The 26,748-nt window shown below is 46.6% G+C and overlaps 1 protein-coding gene across 1 annotated transcript in view; it reads left to right on the top strand.

Moving 5' to 3' along the window:
- GRIK1 (glutamate ionotropic receptor kainate type subunit 1) overlaps positions 1-26,748 on the top strand; it is a 364,588-nt gene that overhangs the window by 161,049 nt on the left and 176,791 nt on the right. The window lies entirely within an intron of this gene.

The following is a 26,748-nucleotide window of genomic DNA, read 5'->3' as shown; positions in this document are numbered from 1 at the left end:
AATGGCCCTAGTCCTTCCCAGCAGAAACACCATAACAGAACTCACGTAGAAACCGCTCTCCAGGCAACCGTGACACTCAAGTGCCGCCATCCGATCAAAAGAAGGTGTACTGTGATTCAGCTGTCTGTACGCAGCTAAAGGTGCACATCACTCATTTGAACACTTTTGCGGCTGCATTTTTAGTGATCAGTGGGTTTCTCAGCATTGAACCACCACCAATTAAAACGAGAAGATTGCTGAAAGTTTAGTTAGCCTTTTAAGGGATTGTCTTAATTTTCGTTATATAGTTTTTGCCCCTTATTTCATAGTACGTCAAATGTTTTCTATTGGTGAAAGGTCTGAACTCCAGGCAGCCAGTTGCAGTATTTGGTTTAGCATTGTCTTGCTGAAATGTGCAAGGGAGCATATGTTGTTCACAGGACATGGCATCCGCGGTTTCCGAAAATAATTTCAAATTTTTAATTCTTCTGACCACAGAACCATTTTTCATTTTGCCTCAGTCCATTCTAAATGAGCTTTAGCCCAAAGAAGACGCCAGCATTTCTGAATTGTGTTGATATCTGGCATCTTCTTTTCATGATGCAGCATTTGTGGATCGCACGGTGAACTGTGTTCACAGACAATGATTCCCGGAAGTATTCTTGAGTCCATGCAGTGATTTGCGTTACAGAATCATGCCTGTTTCTAATGCAGCACCGCCTGAGGGCCCGTAGATGTTGAGCATCCAGTATTGACTGTCGGACTTGTCTCTTGTACACATGAATTTCTCCAGATTTCTGAAGCTTTTGGTGATATTATGTACTGTAGATAATGGAATATTCAAAGTATTTGCAATTTTACATGGAGGAACATTTTTTCAAATTGTTCCCTAATTTTTGGATTCAGTTTTTCACAGATTGGTGAAACTCTGACCACCTTGGCCTGTGAGAGACTCTGCTTCTCTAACATGCTCTTTTTATATACTGTCATGTGACTCAGTAGGAAATAGGCCCTCTATCTGTTTTTCATGAGTACCACTTACTTTTCCAGCCTTCTGTTACCCAGTTCCAACTTTTTTGACGTGTTGCTGCCATCCATTTTTTAAATTAGGTAATTTTTCCCCGTTCTGATGTGTTCTATAGTCTGTTGCGAATGACTTATAGTTTGATAAGATTTCCAAATCATCGCATTCTTTTTTTCTTTCATTTTTTTAGTAGGGTTTACACATTATCCCTACTTTTTAGGAATTGGGATTTTATATATAGGTATCACCTCTCAGTGTAATCCTGCCTGTGATGATAATGAAATGACGATTATCCATCTACTATTAATGATCTGTCCTGAGGATAGGCCATCAATAATTTACAACCCTTGTATTACAATAGTCTGTAAGAAATCACCATGTGGGTATCCGGCCTTTGGGTTTTTGAACTGCCCTGACACAAACCATATATTCATGGCCACTCAAAAAGTGCAAGGTGTTCATTGCAAGATCCCCAGTGGTGAGTGCAAGGACTCAGGTTCTAACAGACGGTAAGGGGCTTCAGCTCTGGAGCATGCAGTATCATTTCAGCTGTACACACTAGAGTTACAGGTGAGGAAATAAGTTAGACGAGACCACATCTTGTCAACAAAGTCCCATTACCGGTGACACTTTAGCAGATGGTGGAAACAACTCCCAGCTCACTTGGGCCCCACGTACATAAATAAAGAGTTCCTCTCTGCAGCATCTACACCTGGTGACATCCTACCACCAGACCCCTTTGTCAGCTCTACACCTGGTGACATCCCCCCCACCAGACCCTGTTGTCAGCTCTACACCTGGTGACATCCCACCACCAGACCCTGTTGTCAGCTCTACACCTGGTGACATCCCATCACCAGACCCTGTTGTCAGCTGTTATCCTGGTGACATCCCACCACCCGACCCTGTTGTCAGCTCTACACCTGGTGACATCCCCCCACCAGAACCCATTGTCAGCTCTACACCTGGTGACATACCACCACCAGACGATGTTGTTAGCTCTACAACTGGTGACATCCCATCACCAGACCTTGTTGTCAGCTGTTCACCTGGTGACATCCCACCACCAGACCCTGTTGTCAGCTCTACACCTGATGACATCCCATCACCAGACCCTGTTGTCAGCTGTTCACCTGGTGACATCCCCCCACCAGACCCCATTGTCAGCTCTACACCTGGTGTCATCCCCCCACTAGACCCTGTTGTCAGCTCTACACCTGGTGATATCCCACCGCCAGACCCGATTGTCAGCTCTACACCTAGTGACATCCCCCCACCAGACCCCATTGTCATCTCTACACCTGGTGTTAACCCCCCACTAGACCCTTTTGTCAGCTCTACACCTGGTGATATCCCACTGCCAGACCCTGTTGTCAGCTCCACACCTGGTGAAATCCCACCACCAGACCCTGTTGTCAGCTCTACACCTGGTGACATCCCATCACCAGACCCTGTTGTCAGCTGTTCACCCGGTGACATCCCACCAGCAGACCCTGATGTCAGCTCTACACCTGGTGACATCCCACCACCAGAACCCGGTGTCAGCTCTACACCTGGTGACATTTCCCCACCAGACCCCGTTGTCAGCTCTACACCTTGTGACATCCCACCACCAGACCCCGTTGTCTGCTCTACACCTGGTGACATCCCCCCCACCAGACCCCATTGTCAGCTCTACACCTGGTGACATCCCACGACCAGACCCTGTTGTCAGCTCTACACCTGGTGACATCGCACCACCAGACCCTGTTGTCAGCTCTACACCTGGTGACATCCCATCACCAGACCATTTTGTCAGCTGTTATCCTGGTGACATCCCACCACCCGACCCTGTTGTCAGCTCTACACCTGGTGACATCCCACCACCAGACCCTGTTGTCAGCTCTACACCTGGTGACATCCCATCACCACACCCTGTTGTCAGCTGTTCACCTGGTGACATCCCACCACCAGACCCCGTGGTCAGCTCTACACCTGGTGACATCCCCCCACCAGACCCCATTGTCAGCTCTACACCTGGTGACATCCCCCCACCAGACCCCATTGTCAGCTCTACATCAGGTGACATCTTCCTACCAGACACCATTGTCAGCTCTACACCTGGTGACATCCCCCCACCAGACCCCATTGTCAGCTCTACACCTGGTGACATCCCCCCACTAGACCCCGTTGTCAACTCTACATCAGGTGACATCTTCCTACCAGACACCATTGTCAGCTCTACACCTGGGGACATCCCCCCACCAGAACCAATTGTTAGCTCTACACCTGGTGTCATCCCCCACTAGACCCTGTTGTCAGCTCTACACCTGGTGATATCCCACCGCCAGACCCCATTGTCAACTCTACACCTGGTGACATCCCACCACTAGACCCTGTTGTCAGCTCTACATCTGGTGACATCCCACCACCAGACCCCATTGTCATCTCTACACCTGGTGTCAACCCCCCACTAGACCCTTTTGTCAGCTCTACACCTGGTGATATCCCACTGCCAGACCCTGTTGTCAGCTCTACACCTGGTGAAATCCCACCACCAGACCCTGTTGTCAGCTCTACACCTGGTGACATCCCGTCACCAGACCCTGTTGTCAGCTGTTCACCCGGTGACATCCCACCAGCAGACCCTGTTATCAGCTCTACACCTGGTGACATCCCACCACCAGATGATGTTGTTAGCTCTACACCTGGTGACATCCCACCACCAGACCCTGTTGTCAGCTCTACACCTGGTGACATCCCACCACCAGACCCTGTTGTCAGCTCTACACCTGGTGACATCCTACCACCAGACCCTGTTGTCAGCTCTACACCTTGTGACATCCCACCACCAGACCCTGTTGTCAGCTCTACACCTGGTGACATCCCACCCCCACCAGACCCGATTGTCAACTCTACACCTGGTGACATCCCACGACTAGACCCTGTTGTCAGCTCTACATCTGGTGACATCCCACCACCAGACCCCGTTGTCAGCTCTACACCTGGTGACATCCCACCACCAGACCCCGTTGTCGGCTCTATACCTGGTGACATCGCACCACCAGACCCCGTTGTCAGCTCTACACCTGGTGACATCCCACCCCCAGACCCTGTTGTCAGCTCTAGACCTGGTGACATCCGACCACCAGACCCCGTTGTCAGCTCTACACCTGGTGACATCCCACCACCCGAACCCCTTGTCGGCTCTATACCTGGTGACATCCCACCACCAGACCCTGTTGCCGGCTCTACACCTGGTGACATCCCACCTCCAGACCCCGTTGTCAGCTCTACACCTGGTGACATCCCACCACCAGACCCCGTTGTTAGCTCTACACCAGGTCACATCCCCCCAGACCCTGTTGTCAGCTCTACACCTGGTGACATCTGATGGTTTGGGATCTCCTGTGTGTTCCTCTCCTTTATACCTAATGCTCACACATCACCTGACCGCACCGGACTGCTGGGGGCCCAGTACTGTTGTACACTGTATGTAATGTAGCGCTGAACCCTGGGACACGCCGCAGACGTGTAGTGTCTCTCTGAAACAGCTGATGTTATATGATCCCGTGTTCCTCCTTTCTTCTCCCAATCAAGACAAATCCCTCTTGTCACTTTATGGATTTTTAAACAAGGTCTCTTAGGATTTTTCTTCATGCCATGAAATATTCAATCAACGTAGTCAAGTACACGGAGTAATTCTTCACATATTAAAGCAAATCTCTGCTTCTCGTGGCTTGATTGAATTTAATCTCTGTAGGCGAGAAGACGCGTCTCTGTCGCTAATCTGTTAGATATTTGCATGTATAATTGACAATGGAGGGTGCTTCAGAATCAGCGACAACTGGCGGCTCTTCACAGGACGCTCCTCGTGTAATGAACCCAGATCATACTAGAAGGAACATAGAAGACCACGTGGCCCATCCATTCTCCTCCGTATTGTTGCAGAGCAAAGTACAGTATGCAAATAAATTAAATGCCACTGCTACAGCAGGACTCATGCGGCCCCATACCGAAACTCGGAATTGCTCCTCCCCCTTTTAACACCTTCACTCGACAGGACATATATTTATGTCAAGGGGGCACAGGGTATGTATGGAGCGGTATCGGAAGCCAATCCCGTTCCATACAAGACGGGTGCCGGCTGTCTTTGATAGCTGACACCCACCCGCAACAGCCGTGATCGGCACTCACACTGGTCGTGGCTGTTAACCCTTTAAATGCCAATGTCAATTTTGACAGTAGAATTTTAATCCCCCAATCAATCTTCCCATGTCTTGAACAGCCCCCTACTGAAGAGCTTGTAAAGGAACCATTTGGTTGTCATGGCAGCCCAGGGCCTCCTGAAGGCCTCCAGAGCTGCCCAAACAAATGCCTGTCATAATAAAGTATAATGCAATACTATGGTGCTACATACTATTGTGTGAGGGATGAAATGATCGCTAGTTCAAGTCCCCTATGGGGACTAAAAAAAGTAAAGATAAGTTTAAAAAAAGTTTTTTATTATTTTAGAAAAAGAGGAATATTAAAAGTAAAAAAAAAAATCTTTTCCCATATCTAAAGTAAAGAAAAGAAACCAAAAAGATATTTGGTATCGCCACATCTATAAAAGTCTGATCACACACAGATTGTTGGTCCCAAACGGTGAACGTCATCAGAAAAAATGAAAAGACAATGGCAAAATTTCATTTTTTTAGGCCAACCCATCTCCAAGACAAAATGTAAAGGTAATCAAAGAGTTGTATGAACTCCAAAATGGTAGCAATAGAAACTATAGGACTGACACATCAAATAAAGTTATCATGCAATTTTTGTTGCAGTACAAGGTAAAAACAACACCTCCCCCCTCCCTCCAAAAAAGAAGGCGAAATTGCGTGTTTTTTTTTTCCTTTTTACTTCACTTAGATAGTGATTACAGTGCAGTTACCTCCACTGATCAAGGGTGACATCTTTTCTGACTGGAGTCATCTGTTTTGATTTTTTTCTTTATCTGTGCCCAGACCGCCAAGCAGACTTCTTCCAGACATGACTCATCTCTTCACACTCTCCTCATCCTGTTACTACCCCCAGTGTCCCTCTCAGTGCCCACTCATAGTACTGATGTTGCCTCAGTGGCCCCACAAAGTAATAGTAATCCCAGAATAGAGCATGCTGCAATTATTTTCACACGGACCATCTTTGGGAAAAAACCTAATTGGCTGTAATGGGTCCGAATACTGTCCGTGAAATACACAGGCAGCACTTGGACAGGAAAACTGGCCATCTGAAGGGGTCCTTATGCTGCTGCGCACCTACAGTTACACCCTTGTGTGTGAAGCTAATTAGTAGATCTAATCAGCCGTGGGTTTTTTTTGTTTCATAGGCTTCATAATATTATTTCAGCACAGTTGTAAGGCGTTTATCATTATAATTTGGGATGATACATTAGAATCGCTTGCTTCCTCCTATGTAATCACGCATTTTTTCCGGTCTATATTTCCTATGTGAGACGTCTCCCGGTAATGAAACTAATTTGTTTTTCTTATTCATACAGAAATTAACTGTTTACTCTGTAGCGGCGCAATTTTAAGATGAATGATGAAAGCAATTTCTAAAAGTGTAAAATCAATTAATAGTGTAATTAAAGAGCAGAGCTGATGTATCTAACGCCGGAGATTACCGACTGTGATCACAGTATACACTGACTGTATATAAACACTAACTTGCTCTCAATGTACACACATGGTCAGTAATATCCCTCCCCTAGAAGGAATATATATATATCTTGTTACCCGCAACTGTAATCTGCTGTCGGCAGTTCTGTACGTTTTTGGTCTTGTCATCTTCTGCTAGGATATACAGGTTTTGTGGGCTGTATACACGTGAGCCACCACATACAGTTGCCCATGAGAAAAACATGTTTTTTCTAAATGTACACCTGCTACCTTTAGTGTTTGCCCTTCAGCCTTATTGATCATCATCACAAATGCTATTTTAAGAGGGAATTAAAGAGGCAAATCTGTCGGTATTATCAGAATGCGTGGAATTAAACACTTTCTCCTTTTCCTATTCCAGTCATAATAATGTATCTTACAATATTTCGCCTCAGGTGTGTAATTTGTAATCGTGTGCCATTGCACAGTTTTGGCGCATCAAGATTACGCATTAATAGGATCGTAACACCAGCTTTTAGCCTCAGTTTATGGGAAGGCACTCCTGACAACTCTACAGGGTGTGAGGTGACTTGTTCAGTGACCATAACATTATCGACCGACAGATTCTCTACTATTTCTTCTTCGACTTGTGAAATAATTTTTTCATTCATCTGTTCTACAGTTTCATTAGTTGGAGCCAAAATTGCCCTTTGATGCAACCATTCTTTATTCCCCGTATTAGGTTGCAGTTGAGAAAAAACCTTACAAAATCTGTCTGTTTGTGTCGGACAGCCCAGCTTTCATTTGTTATACTGCTGAGGTAAAATAAAAGCTGTGCTGTGATTGGTTGCTATGGGTGTTAGGTCTACTACCCGTGTCTGCTGCCCTCTTGCTGTTTCGGGCAGATTCGGGCATCAATCTGCTCCTTCTGTGTAAATGTACTTGTTTTTTCTACTTTCTATAAGCACTGCATTAGTTAACCCTGCTCAGTGCTCACAGCACAGCTGCAGCTTAAATGGCAATCACCTTCCTATTTAAGGGAGCTGGGAATCCTCCATCTTTGCCTCAGTATTGATGTGTGTTTGTCTCAGACACACAGCATATCTAGGTCTCCTGTCTCTGGACTGTTTTGTCTGTTTGATCCTGTTCCTGTATCGTTTCATTCTGTATGTCCCTCTGCCCCTGTTGCTTTAGCCTGTGTGCATTTGTCCATTTCCTTCCAGTCTATGCATTGTTCCTGTCTCTGTGATAAGTCAATCCTGTTCTGTGTGCCCTGTGTTCAATACATCGTCCCTGTGCCTTGTCAGGAATAGTTAGCCCCGAGGTTCCAGAGTGGGGGTGTTCTTATCAGGAGGTCTACCCTGCTTAGCTAAGGGCAAGTTACCCATCTAAGTTTTCCCAGCCTCGGTACCTCTGACCAGCCATACCAGGTCTGGTCTAAAAGCTAGATTTGGTTGGTTAGCACAGTGGGTCCACACCCAGAGCCCTAACAATCCGCAACACAGATTATCTTTAAAATCTCAATCCTTGTTAAGGTGTCTTTCATTCTAGTTATAATCCCCGGGCAACACCACCATGTATCCCTGCTAGCTTAATAATCACATATGCGTGGCAACAACGTTTGCCCTCACGTGTCTGTCCGTTTGAGGAGGCCTAGCTTATTATGTGCACTACCTTCACCTCCGCACGTTGCGACACCAGCAGCGGAGCGGAGGTGCACCTGCGTGTCACCAAATAAATCTGGCATGTTGCGACACGAAGGCTTTGGTACCCATTTGGTTCGCCTCTAGCTTGAATACAATGTGTGATACAGGTGGGCATGGTGGTACTAGAACCCTGTTATACCGCCTCTAGATTGCATACTAGATGTGATACAGGTGGGCATGTAGGCTCTAGTACCCTGTTGCACCGCCTCTAGCTTTGATACAAATGTGATGCACGCAGACTTGGAGGCTCTAGTACCCTGTTGTACCACCTCTAGCTTGGATACAAGATATGATACGGGCGGGCATGGAGGCTCTAGTACCCTGTTGTACCACCTCTAGCTTGGATACAAGATGTGATATGGGCGGGCATGGAGGCTCTAGTACTCTGTTGTACTGCCTCTAGCTTGGATACTAGATGTGATTCAGGTTGGCACGAAGGCTCTAGTAACCTGTTTGGCTGCCTCTAGCTTGGGTACAAGAAATAATACGGGGGGACATGAGGGCTCTAGTAGTATCCTGTTGGCTTGCTTCTAGCTTCGATAGAAGATTTGATACAGGCGGGCATGGAGACTCTAGTACCCTGTTGGTCTGCCTCTAATTTGGATACACGATGTGATATGGGCAGGCACGAAGGCTCTAGTACCCTGCTGTACCACCTCTACATTTGATACAATGTGTGATCCAGGCGGGCATAGTGGCTCTAGTACCCTATTGTACCACCTCTAGCTTGAATAGTAGATATGTTGCGGGTGGGCATGGAGGCTCTAGTTCCTCGAGCTTGGCTACAAGATGTGACATGGGCAGGCACAAAGGCTCTAGTAGCCTATTAGTCCACCTCTAGCTTGGATATAAGATGTGATATGGGTGGGCATGGAGGCTCTAGTACCCTGTTGTACCGCCTCTAGCTTGGATACAAGATGTGATATGGGTGGGCATGGAGGCTCTAGTACCCTGTTGCACTATCTCTAGCTTGGATACAAAATGTGATGCACGCAGGCGTGGAGGCTCTAGTACCCTGTTGTTCTGCCTCTAGCTTGGATACAAGATGTAATACCGGATGGCTTAGAGGCTCTAGTACCCTGCTGTACTATCTCTAGCTTGGACACAATGTGTGATACAGGCAGGCATGGAGGCTCTAGTACCCTGTTGTACTGCCTCTAGCTTGGATAAAAGATGTTATACGGGTGGACACGGAGGCTCTAGTACCCTGTTGTTCTGCCTCTAGCTTGGATACTAGATGTAATTTGGGTTGGCACGATGGCACTACTACCCTGTTTGGCTGCCTCTAGCTTGTATACAAGATATGGTGCGGTGCCTCTAGTACACATCCATTGGTCCAAACATCATCTAACAGTTTGGTCAGATTGGCCCAGGTGGGGACAATTCATCGATACGACCATCCGGCTTCTCACATCCCAATAATGCTCCCCTCTCAGACTCTGGTAACGGGGTGAAATCTCTTCTCTGCATCATAGAGGCGTCTAGTGGTCAACAAGCTCCACACAAGCATAAGAAGAGGTCACTACACACAAGGAGCCTCCGAGAGCCTCTTATAGGCCAAGGGGGGAACCACTTTTAGTGTCTTAAGTGACAAAACCGTTCATCTAATCACACCACAACTAAGAAACAGCGAGTTGTGCGTTCGGACATATTAGTTGGAGCTCCAGCGTTGTATTCAGCTGACTATGCAGCCTGTTGGTCAGAACGATTCCTGACATCCTCCTCCGACCCCTTTCAGTCATGAGCTGTTTCCATTCACAGGATCCCTTTTCACTGGATGTTTTCCTTGATCGCGCCATTCTCTGTATACTCTAGACACCGTTACACGAGAAAACCCCTCGTGGTTGGCAGCGAGATCCCAGCTAGTCTTTCAGCTATGCCTGGGCCTCGTTGGAAGTCGCTCCAATCGCTGGTTTTACCCATCTAATGTGGATTCACACTGAAACTGATCCATGGAAAACTTGTCACGTGATTTTATGCCGCACACAGGGGTCACGGGGGGAATTTCCATACAGGGGAGCGTCAGTTGTGAAAGTGCCAAGGTTTTATTGGGAATGAGGTCAAACTACCAGAAGGTCTATATAATGGCCCCTTTGGTACAGGATGTATTTTTTACGATCTTATTCCAATGTGGAGTTATCAGTGCTTTACTAGTGGATAGATCGTTTCTGCTCGTGACATTAAGAAAGGGTTTGGGACTCGGGGTCTTGTTTTTTCCCTATCCTCCAAATGGAACCGGGTCGATGCAACAGATCGGCATTGCTCTGGGAAAGGGGAATCTCTTCAGTTTGAGAGAGAGACTGGGTGCAGGTGGGAGTCCTGGTACCTTTCTCCTCACAGGTTGGAATCAGAGACATCAGGCTTTCATGACCAGATTCGGGCTCGACCAGATCTGCGGCCAGCTGGGACTGGGTCTCCTAGTAGTGCACGTGGCAAGGCTGCCCACCGCTTCCTCCTAGGGAAGCTTTCATAGACATCCTGGTGCTTGCTGAATTAACTTCATTAGACAGTTCCGGTTTCCTCTGCATGGTGCTCTCGCCTTCTCCAACAGCCCCAATCTCATTCAGGGGGTTCAGGTTCCCACTGCTTTTTCCTCTCTAGCAGCAGTCTGTCTGCAGATTGTTGCCCTCATTCAGCAGCCCCTTAGAAATCAAAGAAAAAAGTATCCAAAATAGCGCTTCACGGGATGAAGTATATTTTTCTGCACCTTAAAGGTGTAGTTTTATTGCAACGCGTTTCGACCCAATAGAGGGTCTTTTTCAAGCATCCGGCTTGAAAAAGATGCTTGAAAAAGACCCTCTATTGGGTCGAAACGTGTTGCAATAAAACTACACCTTTAAGGTGCAGAAAAATATACTTCATCCCGTGAAGCGCTATTTTGGATACTTTTTTCTTTGATTTCTGTTTATACTGGGCTCCCTGTTCCTGGGGACCCCAGATATCCAAGCAGCTCTCCAGACAGGATTGGGAAGGAAGTTCGTCTAATCTATTTATCTATAGGCTGTCCCGGATTTGGAGGTACTAGTGAGTTAACCCTTCACAGGGCTGCTCACTTAGTGCCGGGTAAGTCATTTTTCCTTATTCATTGATAAAATCATTAGCACTGCAGGAGTGCTTCCACTGATCCCGACACCATTGTTATTTTCAGCAGCCCCTTAGCTCTACACAGCCCCGGAGCCCACTCATATAATGCAGCAGGAAAGTGTCCTTTTATATTGCTGTCATCATTCTGCTAGAGATTTCTAGGACCTTTTCCACATGTGACCTCCGAACAGCCAATCAAAGCACAACACATAGGAGACACTATCTGAGTGCAGTTTTTCAAAACGGCCATTAGAGGTCACTACAACTCCAGATTTCCCATGTTCATAGCAACTTAACTCTTTAGGAAAGCCCCTTAGGGGTGAGTCCTTTACAATAGTGCAGAGTCGAGAGAGCAGCAGGTCCCAATTCTGCAGAAAATCAGCAGGTAGTAATACTGCCCTTAGGGCTTTAGTGAAGCAGTTCGTCTTGACCTCTGCCCGTAGGGCTCTGTATCACCGCAGTATCAGGGATCTGCTAATACCAAACTGCTCAGCTCACACTTCACTGTTCTGCCCTCATCTGGAAGCAGCTCTGGAATTGCATGTAAAAAACTGCTGCTTACGCCCCCCCCCCCCCCCCTACCCCATTCCCCTCCCTGTAAAGACAGGGATATTTTGACCAGTATAGAGAAAGAACAGACTACCCAAAATATAACTAACAGCACCGCCTATTACAAGCTACAAGAACATTAACCCTTTCCAATCCACTGTCTGATGTTTGAAGACATTCTGATTGAAGGTTGTACAGCTCCGATGTCAGAAGATGTCCGGCAGGGTATTCTTACTGTATATTACTGGCTGCTCTGTTGTCGGGGGCCTCTCCTGCAAGTGCCATACCGCAGTACTGGCTCTAACCAGTAGATAGTGCCATTGTATAATAGCAGAAAGAGAAAGCCCCCTAGGAAACCCTTAAGCCAAAATTGGATTGCAAAGGGTTAATGTAAATGCTGATGAATTGTATAATACTGTATCTGTAGAATAGAAAAGCTGTAAGTAATACTGCCATACAGTGCCCAAGCAGTTCCATACAGTGCTCAGATTATATCAGGACAACCACTGTATATTCCATATGGAAAGCATGGAGGACGGTCGAGACTTCTGTCATTCATCCGGAGTGGAAGCCAATGCAGAGTGTTACTCGTCTGACTACGGATTGCATGTTCATACATTGATTTCAGTGGGGTGGCTGTACTAATGGGAAAACATTGGTTATCAATGACTTATCTATTGCTGACTTATTCTTAGGCTGCATTCCCACGAACGTATATCGGCTCGATTTTCACGCCGAGCCGATATACGTTGTCCTCGTGTGCAGGGGGGGGAGGCTGGAAGAGCCAGGAGCAGGAACTGAGCTCCCGCCACCTCTCTGCCTCCTCTCCGCCCCTCTGAAATATTTACAATGGGGAGAGGCGGAACGGGGGTAGGGGCTAATTCTCGGAACTTAGCCCCGCCCCCGTCCCGACTCTCCCCATTGCAAATAGTGCAGAGGGGCAGAGAGGGGGCGGGAGCTCAGTTCCTGCTCCTGGCTCTTCCTGCCTCCCCCCCCCCCCCCCTGAACATGAGGACGACATATATCGGCTCGGCGTGAAAACCGAGCCGATATACGTTCGTGGGAATGCAGCCTAAGGGAGAGCACCCACTGGCGTTTGCGTTTTCCGCGGGGAAAAAACGCAGCGTTTTTGCCGCGTTTCCCGCGATTTTTCCGCGCATTTTTTGCGGCGTTTTCGCGGCTTTTCCATTAATTTCCATTGACTTTCATGGGTGCATTAGGAGAAAAATAAGGACACATGTGCAACTGACAGTTCCTATGTTAAAAACGCAAACGCAACGCAAAAAAAACGCCAGTGGACAGGAACACATGTTATCTCTATGCCTGTGCAGGAAAAACGCAAAACGCAGGTAAAAAAACGCCAGTGGGTGCTCGCCCTTAGGGTAGGAAATCAATATGAAATCCCTGAGGATCCGACTCCCTCTCTGATCAGCTGTTTGAATGCGCTGCAGCATTTGGGTGAGCGCTTTGCCCTCGTCATTGTATACCAGGTACAGCGCTGTTTATTTTGTAGCTTCTGTGCCTGGTATTGTAGCCCATTCACTTTTTTTTTTTAAACAATGTGTTTTTGGGAAATTAAGACTTTCTGTAATTGGTTTTCATTAAACATTTCTGATGGTTCGGTTTCTATGCTTGCATTGTTTTCCAAAGTGCTTTGGAAAACAATGGAGGATTTGAATCTTAGGAAATTTTGTCAGTCACAGTATTCTGACAACTCCTCCCTTAGCCTGCCCCCTACTGTCAACCTGCATTCACTGCATTTCCATTAAGCTATTACAGAGGGCTTTATGGCAATATTTGGGATGGTGGAGAAGAGCAGAGCCCAGAAAGCTACTATTACAGAGGACTGTAAATCAGTTCAGGTGATTTTTCAGCTCTTATCAACAGTTAGGGGGAATGGGCCAGTAACTACTAGAGTATGAGATAAAGGACATAGCTGTGTAGTATTGACTGGGCATCATTATACTACACAGCTTCTGAAAGAGGAGAGAGAGGGGGAGCTGAGCTTGTGTACCTTCAGGAGAGAGACAGACTGGCCACTGCTGGGAATGCCCCTCCAGCCAGAATGTAGGAGAGCCTGCAACCCAAGTATGGGGCTTTCTAAATGCATGGGAAGGTAAACTCAGTAAAAAAAAAAAACAAGATAAGTGCATCATTTTTTTTCCTGTAGGCACTTAGTAAATATGTGTGTGTTGGTTTTTCATGCAGAAAAGTTTCCATAACCTTTAAATGGCACTGAGTTGTACATAGACATATGACAAGCACTACAGCCGCTCTCAGAGTCGGACGAGCATGCATGGTGCCACTCCATTAATTTTCAATTGGACTGCTGGAGATTGCTGAGCGCTTGTACTTAGCTATTTCTGTCAGCCCCATGAAAGGAATGTAGAGACACCGCGCATATTCAACCACTGCTTCATTCAATCTCCATGTCACTGCAGGTAGGTGCTGTGAGAATAAGGGAGGCACATGGGACCCCCATTCTCAGGATCAGTGGGGGTCTCAGTAATGAGATGAAAAGTCAGTTTTGGGAATATCCCTTTCTTTGACGGGTGTGTCTTAACCTCTTTAGTGGCACGCCCGGAAAATCTCCGGGGCTTGCTGCACTGACCATGCAGTAAAATTGTTATAATATATTCTTCCATTACAAAACAATGTTGCAATGTGATTGTTGCTTTCCTTAATAAATACTTGAGAGAAAAAAATGCATTGTTTACTCATTTTAAAAACCTGCCCTGAAGGGATTAAAGGGGTTGTCCCATTATGAGCTATTGCTGCCCTATTCTAAGGATAGACCACCAATAGTAGATTTGTGGTGGTTTGTCCCCAGGACACATGCCAATCAGCTGTTCTCTGAGCAATGTACTCGTGCATTGAGCTGATGTGTACAGAAAGCAGACAGCTCTGTTCCCACTGCAGTGTCCAGGCTTGGTATTACACGCAAAGTTTCCATACACTTCAATGCCTGCAATACCAAGTCTGGCCACTACAGTGGGAACAGAGCTGTCTGCTACCTGCACCTATCAGCTCCGTGCATGAGTACATTGTCTCAGAGAACAGCTGATTGATGGGGGTCTGGGTGACATTATTATTAACGACCTACCCCGAGTATAGGCCATTGATAGTCTACAGCTGGAAACTCCTTTAACCAGGCCAAACATGTAGAGGGGAATTTGGCACAAATGTCCAACACTGTAATGACTGTTGTGAACTATGAATTCTGTAGTATATAGTTATATAATTGCTGTGTACAGAGGCAGCGGGGACAAGTTTGTCATTTGATTCGGCACCCTATGATACCACGATGTCCGAAGACTGTGGGTAATCCCATCCCATCTACTCTATTAGCTTAACGAGTTATTAGGATGCACATAATAAGCTAATAAATGATAAAGTCAACTCCACTACATCTAATATCACAACGTGGAATTCATCCAGACGCATTTATTCTAATACCCCGGCCTTAGTCTGTCACTGTGTTTCCTTCCAATATCGAATTGCCGCTCTCTTTATCTTCCTTCCATGCCCCGCATGTTGACTCCCTTGATTAATACTGTCTTACCTGACTGTCTACCACCCACTGCTGAAGGCCAATATTCATTGTGGGAGTGTAGAAAATCTATTCATTGGTCATGAGGCTGCCAAAGCCCCTTATTGATGATCCTGCGCCCGCACCTTGAGTACCCCGAGTCTCCCTTATAATATGTAATGTCGCCATCATTCATAAATACTGCAGCATTTCCGATCTGTAGGGGCTTTAATAAAGTGGAGTAAACATGTTACATTTTTAAAGAGATCTGATGAGATGCGACAAGCAGAGCCATGATGGAACGGGAAAGGCGGCCGAAAAAGTAATACATATATATTGTATATTATACAGTATTGAGTTATAGCGCTGACTTATGAGATCTTATGATTCTATTTTACTACTGCCGGCTGGATATTTGACCCAGTAAATGGGGTGTAGTTTATTACCCTTTCATACTTGAGAGGGATTGCATACATTAACTGGTAGGCATGATACTAAATTGGTTGTAATTAATTCTGAAGATAAATCAGGGTTAAAACACCACGGATATAATCTGTTTGCCAATTACTTCATGCCTCAAGTAAGATTTTCAGGCTGCCTTCTTCGATTTTCCAGTATTTTATAAGTATTTTGCAGTCTGTGGTCTTTTTAGCAGCTCTGTGTCCAGACTTTGAATGAAGAAGCTCTTTCTCCCCTCTCCCAGCAGAAAATCCTAGCTTGATCTTAACACAAGATCAAGCCAAGACTGCAATCCCTGTTCATCTGGCCTACTATGACATATGAGCTTCATACAACAAGGTCATCCACTCCAGTTTGGTCCTGCTTTTTCAGATTGCAAAACAGCGTTAAATTCCTTTTTTTTCCGCAATGTTGCAATGTATTTGTGCCCTTAGGACCTTGACGGAGAGGAGTTTGAGTGCTGCTGGCCTATGATTGCTGGGCATCACCTTTTGATATAAGAAGGTGGTTTCCACCCAGAAGTGCAGGACAAACGAGATTCTGAGAACAGAGCAAAGTTGGGCTATGCCGGCTTGCACAGACAAATACATCGATGCCAGAAGGAGAGGTCTGCTGTTCTTCTAGGAGGAGCTGTTTCCTGCTGCCAGTCACTGCACTATAATCAGGCTAATTTCCATCTAGGTTTCCGGGAAAAGAAGTCTATATCCTTGTCTACTAAAGTTCATTGGTTCGCACGAGCAATGGAGTGAAGACCCTCATACGACATGAATGAGCCCTGATAAGGACGGTCCTGCGCTGGAACATAGGGACCTACCTAGACATAGATGACAAACGAAACACAGCAGGACTGAACGCAGCTGACACCAACATGCCAGGAATTTGCATACAGCACCGAACACCATGCACCCTGAACAGGACTGTCCGCACTTCATGTCCAGCACCCTGCATCTACACGCAGGAACATGACACTGTTCACACTGAACAAACAGAGGAAAGCCCAGCAGCCTCCAGCAGAGGAGCTGCTATATATGAGCAGCAGACCTGGGTGATTGGCTGGCTGGAGAAATCCACACCCAGCCAGCTCAATCAACCCCCACCTGTGGGGCTGATCCCAGCAGCACACCCTAACAGTACCTCACCCTAAAAGAGGGGCCTCTAAAGACACAGACACCAACCCACAGGGTACTGAGACCTGGGAGACTGGCTGGCTGGAGAAATCCACACCCAGCCAGCTCGATAAACCCCCACTTGTGGGGGGCTGCGTTGCGCTAGAACCTAACAAAGAGCCTATGAACAGTACAGCAACGTGATGGTCCCAACCCATGTGATCGATCATGACCCCTTTATATGTGCCATATGTCAGGGGAGCCTGGGACAGGATGTTTCCCCCAGAGTCCATGGAACTGCATCCATGTCCAGTGAATTGTTGCCCGCACTATCACCCCTGTCCAGCTGGCTCATCTCCCTCTTATATCGGCATCTTTATAGGTATATATTTTATCCTCATACTTTATATTACTAAAAACAAGTAGATACGACACTGAGCAGGGGGTTACTCAGTGCAGGGGGTATCCTGGAATGAGCAGAGGGTTACTCAGTGCAGGGGGTCTCCTGGAATGAGCAGGGGGTTACTCAGTGCAGGGGATATCCTGGAATGAGCAGGGGGTTACTCAGTGCAGGGGGTATCCTGGAATGAGCAGGAGGGTTACTCAGTGCAGGGGGTATCCTGGAATGAGCAGGAGGGTTACTCAGTGCAGGGGGTATCCTGGAATGAGCAGGAGGGTTACTCAGTGCAGGGGGTATCCTGGAATGAGCAGAGGGTTACTCAGTGCAGGGGGTATCCTGGAATGAGCAGGAGGGTTACTCAGTGCAGGGGGTATCCTGGAATGAGCAGGAGGGTTACTCAGTGCAGGGGGTATCCTGGAATGAGCAGAGGGTTACTCAGTGCAGGGGGTATCCTGGAATGAGCAGGAGGGTTACTCAGTGCAGGGGGTATCCTGGAATGAGCAGGGGGTTACTCAGTGCAGGGGGTATCCTGGAATGAGCAGGGGGTTACTCAGTGCAGGGGGTATCCTGGAATGAGCAGGGGGTTACTCAGTGCAGGGGGTATCCTGGAATGAGCAGGGGGTTACTCAGTGCAGGGGGTATCCTGGAATGAGCAGGGGGTTACTCAGTGCAGGGGGTCTCCTGGAATGAGCAAGGGGTTAATCAGTGCAGGGGGTCTCCTGGAATGAGCAGGGGGTTACTCAGTGCAGGCGGTATCCTGGCATGAGCAGGAGGGTTACTCAGTGCAGGGGGTATCCTGGAATGAGCAGGAGGGTTACTCAGTGCAGGGGGTATCCTGGAATGAGCAGGGGGTTACTCAGTGCAGGGGGTATCCTGGAATGAGCAGGGGGTTACTCAGTGCAGGGGGTATCCTGGACTGAGCAGAGGGTTACTCAGTGCAGGGGGTATCCTGGAATGAGCAGGGGGTTACTCAGTGCAGGCGGTATTCTGGAATGAGCAGGGGGTTACTCAGTGCAGGCGGTATCCTGGAATGAGCAGGAGGGTTACTCAGTGCAGGGGGTCTCCTGGAATGAGCAAGGGGTTAATCAGTGCAGGGGGTATCCTGGAATGAGCAGGGGGTTACTCAGTGCAGGCGGCATCCTGGAATGAGCAGGAGGGTTACTCAGTGCAGGGGGTATCCTGGAATGAGCAGGAGGGTTACTCAGTGCAGGGTATCCTGGAATGAGCAGGGGGTTACTCAGTGCAGGGTATCCTGGAATGAGCAGGGGGTTACTCAGTGCAGGGGGTATCCTGGAATGAGCAGGGGGTTACTCAGTGCAGGGGTATCCTGGAATGAGCAGGAGGGTTACTCAGTGCAGGGGGTCTCCTGGAATGAGCAAGGGGTTAATCAGTGCAGGGGGTATCCTGGAATGAGCAGGGGGTTACTCAGTGCAGGGGGTATCCTGGAATGAGCAGGGGGTTACTCAGTGCAGGCGGTATCCTGGAATGAGCAGGAGGGTTACTCAGTGCAGGGGGTATCCTGGAATGAGCAGGAGGGTTACTCAGTGCAGGGGGTATCCTGGAATGAGCAGGGGGTTACTCAGTGCAGGGGGTATCCTGGAATGAGCAGGGGGTTACTCAGTGCAGGGGGTATCCTGGACTGAGCAGAGGGTTACTCAGTGCAGGGGGTATCCTGGAATGAGCAGGGGGTTACTCAGTGCAGGCGGTATTCTGGAATGAGCAGGGGGTTACTCAGTGCAGGCGGTATTCTGGAATGAGCAGGGGGTTACTCAGTGCAGGCGGTATCCTGGAATGAGCAGGAGGGTTACTCAGTGCAGGGGGTATCCTGGACTGAGCAGGGGGTTGGACCAGATGACCCTTGAGGTCCCTTTCAACTCTTCCATCCTATGATTCTATGACACCCTCAACACTTTTGGAGGTGGAGAAGGAAGTGTAGCTATAAGGTGTATAAAAGTAGCAGTCGCACCCAGGTCCAGGTACCTGAGCGGGCTCAAAAGCTTCCCTACCACATAAAAAGGCACCAGTATGGTAGAAAGGGGGCCTTTTACAGGTTTTGCATTGGGACCCATGAGTTTCAAGCTACACCTCCAATGGAAAATGATGTTCTACTGTAACAAACACAGATGTCAGCTCCTCTCTATGAGTGGTGAAAACACACACTACAAGTACCAGTGCCCAGGGGTGCCCTTACCATGAGGCAGCCTGAGCCTATCACCTCAGGTGGCAGTCTGTAGGACCTCAGAGAGGCAGCGCTAGGGCTTCCATCCAGCGGTAACTCACCGGCCTGGCAGGTAATTAAGTCTAAAGGCTGATGCCGGAGTTTATTTTTTACCAACCATATTAATAGTCGGTAAAAAATAATTGTCAGCTGCGCGCCGGATGGGCAGCAATGCGCTAGAATCAGACAGCTTCAGTCCCTGTGCAGATGTCTTTGCAGCATGTTGCGAGTAAATGTGCTGAACTGCTGTAAAGTATTGTGTCTTACTCATATTGATGAACTACTCTGCTGTGAAATCTTGCTCCCCTCTCGCTTCTTCTCGGGCCCAGGTGTTCACACGGACTATTTCGGGCCGGTGCCGCCTTTCTGTTGATTCAGTATTGAGATGTTAATTAAGTTTATAAATGGCTGTGCAGAGTTTATTCTCCGCGCCGAGCTGTTTACTGCTGAGTCTTGGAACTTGGTTATCCAAAAATAAGACGAGTCTTCGTGTTCAGATAGGTGGAAGCAAAAATATTCTAAAGGAAGCCTTCTGCTCTGTCCTTTACACTCTGGGATTTCGACAATTCAGCCGTATAGGGAGACTGACTCAGTTTGGTTGGTGCCGGATTACTAAATTTTCTGGCTTATCGGGGGGGGGGGGGGCAATGAAAAGGATTGAAAATGTTCTCGAAATGGTAAAACTAGGATGCAATTTTACAGCCTCTTCCGCCCTCACGGCCCAGTTGGGTATTGCTCTGATGCATCAAGACTAGAGATGAGCGAATATAATGTAATTACTCGATCGAGCACTGCGATTTTCGATACTCAGGTGAAAAGATTCGGGGGGGCGGGGGGAGGCGTGGCGGAGCGGGGGTAGCAGCGGGGAACAGGGGGGAGCCCTCTCTCTCTCTCCCTCTCCCCCCCACTCCCCACTGCAACCCCCCACTCACCCATGGCGCCCCCCGAATCTTTTCACCCGAGTACGGAAGTACTCGAAAATCGCGGCGCTCGGGCGAAAAAGGGGCGTGGCCGAGTAGGTTCGCTCATCTCTAATCAAGACCGAAGCAACTTTGCAAGTTGTTTTGCTTAACCCCTCAGCATCCATATTAGAATTGGAAAAACCTTCCTGGAAGTATTTTTTTCTTTTATTGTAGATTTAGAGGGATTTTCACAGTGGGAGAAGAGAGGGCTAATCTTTTTGGAACAAGTACATTCTGGGGTATTTTTTGTAGTTTTGAATAATTTAGAAGCTTTGTGAAGTTCGCCACAGTTGTATCTTCCAGCTCCTTCAGTTACGACGCGTTTTGCTGCCCACGGATGGTCAGTGTCTGCTTTGGTGAATTTTCTTGGGTGTTTTGGAGTCATGAGGGGTTAATATCTTAATTATATAAACATATTCATTCTTGTTATTTACAGCAATTCCCAAAAAAGGTAAAAAAAAAAAAGTGAAACAGATTTCGTCCGTATTAGTGAAGATAAGCGGGCCGCGGTGTTGTCTACGACTCCAATGAGATCGCCAGCTGAAAGCTCACAAGTATCACAAGTGTATTTACTGCAAAAAGTTTATCAGACTCCGTTAGAGTTTTTTTAACATGGATATTAGATTAAACCCCGACTGTCTGTTACATGGAGGGTGCAGATCGACTGTGTACGGTCCAGGATTGTGCAAAATTGGGTGAATTTTGAAATGTGGTACAAGAGATAATTGAAATAATTAACTTCGCCATTGTTTTTGGGGGTTTAATTTTATGACGTTCCCCATCTGGTATCATTATTATGTAACCTTTATTTTGTGAGTTATTACGATTGTGGCAGCACCAAATTTATATGAGCTTTAGTGTGTTTTTGCACAAATTACTTCGCACGTGCGTTTGCGATTTTTGTGCGATGCGATTTTAACATTAGAAAGCCCCATTGAAAAAAAACGCAGCGATATCACAGCGTTCAAAAAAACGCCAGTGGTTAAAAGCCCTTCTCCAGGAATGTTCACAGACTCCGGTGAGTGGTTCAGCAATTACCTTTGCTGCTTCCTTCAGTATCCTAGGATGTAATCTCTGCTTATAGATAGCCTACATCTTTTATTCCTCCAATAGCACAGGGAAGATCAGCTGATGTTACATCTACTTTCTGAGAGAAAACAGATACAAAATAGGATTTTAGAAGGTTCGTGCTTCAACAGAATTTTTAACCAATTCACCATTTTCATCCTGTAAACATCCTATAGTATCTCTGACTTTTCTTTTGCTTTTGACCCCCAAATCCTTTTTTTATTGCTTTTGGCCTCTGTTACAAGCCTCAATTCATTATCCGCTTTAGCTTTTCTGACCCTTGCCCCACAGTTTCTGCAGACCACATTATATTCTTCTTTAGATATTCCCCCCTCTTTTCATTTGATAAACATATTTTTCTGGAATTTATTTAAGTTCTGAATCACAGAAAAGGACAATATAAACAGACAAAACAAATCACAGAAAATGGCCATATACTTACTGATATACTGATACAAGAGGGCAGGTATAATAAACACCACATCCCCAATTTACAGATAGCTAAATTGCTAAATGGAGGAGCCACCGCACAGGTGAAGGTACTGATGAACAACCAGCACTCTCTTTTTCTTCACAACAACAACACCGCTTTTTCTCCCTCCACGAGGATTCTGAGTGCTTAACAGACTGTTCTCCGTGGGTGGAGTTATTTCTTGCTGTAACTCCTCCCTGTTCTCCTGTGTGAGAACCTGGTACTGGTGCCCGAGCAGTATGGCTGATGACCGACTCCTGATCCTCCTGTGTATTTGGGTCACATGCTTCTATTCCTCTACTTCTACAGGTATCTGGTTCTCCATCTGGTTGCGTATAGCGTCCGGACATGAAAATGGCACTGATATACACTCGTGTGAATAAGCCCTGAAGATGAGTCAACAATGTGATGCAGCAGCCAAAAACGCAAACAAAATTCTGGGATGTAATAATAGAAGCATAGAGTCTAGATCACGTGAGGTCATTATCCCCCTCTACTCTTCCTTAGTCAGACCTCATCTGGAATACTGGGTCCAGTTCTGGGCACCCCACTTTAAAAAAGACAGACAAACTGGAGCAAGTTCAGAAAAGAGTTATTAAGATGGTGGGCGGTCTGCAAATCATGTCCTATGAGGAACAGTTAAAGGATCTGGGAATGTTTAGCTTGCAGAAGAGAAGGCTGAGAGGAGACTTAATAGCTGTCTACAAATATCTGAAGGGCTGTCACAGTGCAGAGGGATCAGCCCTATTCTCATCTGCACAAGGAAAGACTAGAAGCAATGGGATGAAACTGAAAGGGAGGAGACACAGATTAGATATTAGACAGTAAGGGGGATCAATGAGTGGAACAGGTTGCCACGGGAGGTGGGGAGTTCTCCTTCAATGGAAGTCTTCAGAGGCTAGACACACATCTGTCTGGGATGATTTAGTAAATCCTGCACTGAGCAGGGGGTTGGACCCGATGACCCTAAAGGACCCGATGACCCTGGATGTCCCTTCCAACTCTACCATTCTAGGATTCTATAAAGCCAGCAATTGCCTTGTTCACATTCTTCCCAGAATGCACTGAGAATATACAAATTATCTCCCCGAAGCTCCAGTCTCTTGTAGTTTGTATTGCTACCATTTTGAGACACAAATTACTTTTTGATTAACTTTTTTTCCTGTTTTGTGGAAGCAATACAAACAAAAAATGGCAATTTTGGCATTTTCTTTTTTAGTATTTTTTTAAGGAATATTCTGGTTGTGAAATTTTTAAGAAAGCAGCCATGAAAGCTGTTTGCACCATGTTTATGCACAGCTGTTTATGGGTATAAATTGACCAGCCATTACCTTCTTGTCCTGCCCTCCATTTTTGATGCTTCCCCACATTATGGCCACCACATTCCTGCTGGTATGCAGCTTGAAACTACATTTTGCACAATTGCTCGCTCCGTGCTACCTCCCTGTGCATGCCCCTGCTAACGCTGCCTTGCTATTGGTCAGCAATCCGGTCAGAGTTGGAGAGAAAAAAAAGCCATCCCTGCTGAGGAAACCCGACCTGATGCACTGGAATATCTACAGGATGTGTCCAATTGGGTGACCTTTACTACATTCATATACCCCAATAGGGCATATGGCCAGTTGATGCCACCTTGACGAGTGGATGGTGTCTTGATGCAGATTCAGGATACAATGCAGCAGACGGGGTAACCAAAATGTAAATATTTATTCAAGAACGATGGAATGAAAGTGAACAGATTTATGATGCCAATTAGGCAGTTTACTGTCTCCCTTCACATGGCTTTACACAATCACTAGCTAAATCCTAGGATTAATAAAACTTTGTAGTTAATAAGAAATAATACCAATAAAGTAGCAATAAAAACATCAGTCCCGTTGAACAGAAATATAAATCACGTAATGTAATGCCGTCTGTCTATAAAGAATTAACACTACATTTCTGGTGATCAATACCGGATTCAGTCTCTTGGGGAAGCTGGTTCCCTTTTACTTGTGCAATTTTCCTTTAAAAGACACAGTCTTTAAACTGGGTCTGAGCACCCCAAAACGTGTACAGAGTCTACTGTCTGTAACACTAACCCTACCTCTTCTAGCAGGCCTGCTTATTATCAGAGCTTTCCCTTTCTGGTGTGCACACTTAACGTGGAGGCTGACCTCACTTACAATTTGCTACATGGAAGTCATCACTACCACCGGCCCAGGCTAGTTGGAGGTCAGGAAGATGGCTCTACCACAGTTTCCTTGGATCTTTGCTGCAGTCTGATACCCAACCATGTTGGGGCCATAGTTAAGTCTTTCTCTCTCTTCGGTAGTAGACAGTTTCTGGTCCCTCTCCACAGTGCCCTTTGTGCTCTCACATCACTCCCTTTCACATCAAGGTGTCCAAGATCCGCCCTTTACAATCTCTCTCCGGCGTTGCAGCTCCTGTGGCGGCTCCCCAGCAGCACATCTCCTTTCTTACACGGTCCCTGAGCTCTCTTTGCGGTGCAATAAATGGTCGCCATGTAATATTGGTTGTTTACCAGTTTCGGCAGTCGGGCCAATGCCAATTTTTTCTAGTGTGCCGTGGGTGTCTAAGGCTAGAGGGTCTATCTTAGCCAGACAGGTCATGGTCACTTTAGCCTTCTTCATTGGCAAGGGGGCCATTAGTGACTCATGGCTGAACTCCGGTCAGATCGGTTCCAATGAGGTTCATGTATGAAAATGGACCCAATTGCTACAAGAGCACCAGAGGGTCCACGAGTAAGAGGCAATCTCCGCTTAACAGCAACTCACTTTATTTCAATGGCAAACAACAAGCCTGAGCCTCAGTCTCTGCGCCTGTCGATTTGGGATAGCTGGGAAGAGGGAGAGGAACGAAGGAACTGGTCTGACCAGCAGCACGTTACACTTCAATCCGATAACACCGGAGGAGTGGGAGCGCCATTTACTTGGTTCACAAACGTCTTCCTGGGAGAGTCCTAGTCCAAAGGACTACAGCTGATTGCACACACAGCATTTTAACCCTTTAATGACAGCCTTTTTGGAAGCCAAGATTTTTGGGGGTATTTTCATCTCCACTCAAAAGCCATAACTTCTTTATTTTTCCATCGACCTGACCGTATGAGGGCTTGTTTTTATGGGTGGCGAATTGTAGATTTTATTGGTACAGTTTTTTAAATTACTTTTAATGTATTGTATAACTTTTATAAACTTTTGGGGGGAAGGGCAGGTGGAGAACAGCATATCAATTGTGCCATTGTTTTTTTTTGTTTTTTTTTACACTGTGAATCAAGCAGCATAAATGACATGATACATTTTTTCTGCAGGTCGATACGATTATAGTGATGCCAAAATTATGTATATATATGTATTTTTAGGTTTTTCCACATTTGCATAAAAAAGCCCTATTTTTGAAAAAATAATTTTTGACTTTGTTTTTAAGGTTTTCTTGTTTTGTTTTTTTTTTGCTTTTTTGTTTTTTAAGTTTTTGCTGTGCAGGATAAATAGCGTGTTCAATTTTTTTGTACGGGTTGTTATGGATGCGACAATACAAAATGTGGGGTTTTGTAAACTTTGGAAAGTACACAAAAAATAGTTTTTATGTGTTTTTTTTGTGTTTCTTTTTGCATTTTTGCCCCTGTAGGGGACTTGAACCAGAAAAGCTAAGATCGCTCTGACTATGCATTGCAGTTCTTCTGTACTACTATGCATTATCGCTTACAATAGCAATCACAGGTCATGGCAGGCCTGAACACTATTGTCTCGTGTCCGGTTGCCATCGCAACCCATTGGCCCTCTGTGAATCGTTTACACATCCCAAGCTTGTAAAGAGCTAATAGCGGGTATCAGTGCTCTCACTCATCCCCGCTGTTGTAGAGGGAGGCTGGCTGTCAGACACAGCTGGCTCCTGCTGCAGGATGGCTCGGGCTCAGCTTTAGAGCATGTGCTAGCCAAGATGTAATCTTACGTCCTGTGGCATTAAGGGGTTGAGTAGCCACTGCTGCCACCACATGTCTCCTGCTACGCGCTCACTCAGCCACTTCCTGTCTCTTTCCCGCTACAACTCCTTCCTCTGTTCCGCTTCCTCTTAAAGAACACGACAACATTTAGCGCACAGCAGCACAACCCTCACCCTCCTTACACCGTGGCAGCTGCAAACTGAAAGAGGTTATCTTTAATAAGACCACCCCTTTAACCAGTGGGGTGTGACCTTAAGTGACAAGACCCCTTTAAATTTCTTCCCTTGCTTCAGCTCCCATATACTTGCATGAGTAAAGCCATTTGACTTTGCCCTAATTTCACCGAGAGGAGCGATCTATCTTGTTTCATTTAGTGCTTCTTTCAGACCCAGCCAGGTCTCCAGATAAGGTTAAATGAGGCCCAGCGTGTCGGAGGCGGGGGAGGGGAGGATACGCCAGATCCTGCATTACACAAATTTATTTGTCACACATTTGTATCTAGAAATCAATAGTTTCCATCGTCTCCAGCTGGAGGCCAATATAACAGATTGCTTCGGAGGTTCAGTGTTTGGACGCCGCGCCGGACGTTCCTGCACTCCGCTAATAGACAGAATGCTACATCACAGCAGGGCCA

The sequence above is a fragment of the Eleutherodactylus coqui genome, chromosome 4, assembly GCF_035609145.1.
Source record: "Eleutherodactylus coqui strain aEleCoq1 chromosome 4, aEleCoq1.hap1, whole genome shotgun sequence".
Classification (NCBI taxonomy): Eukaryota; Metazoa; Chordata; class Amphibia; order Anura; family Eleutherodactylidae; genus Eleutherodactylus; species Eleutherodactylus coqui.
This window is presented reverse-complemented; position numbering and strand designations above follow the sequence as displayed.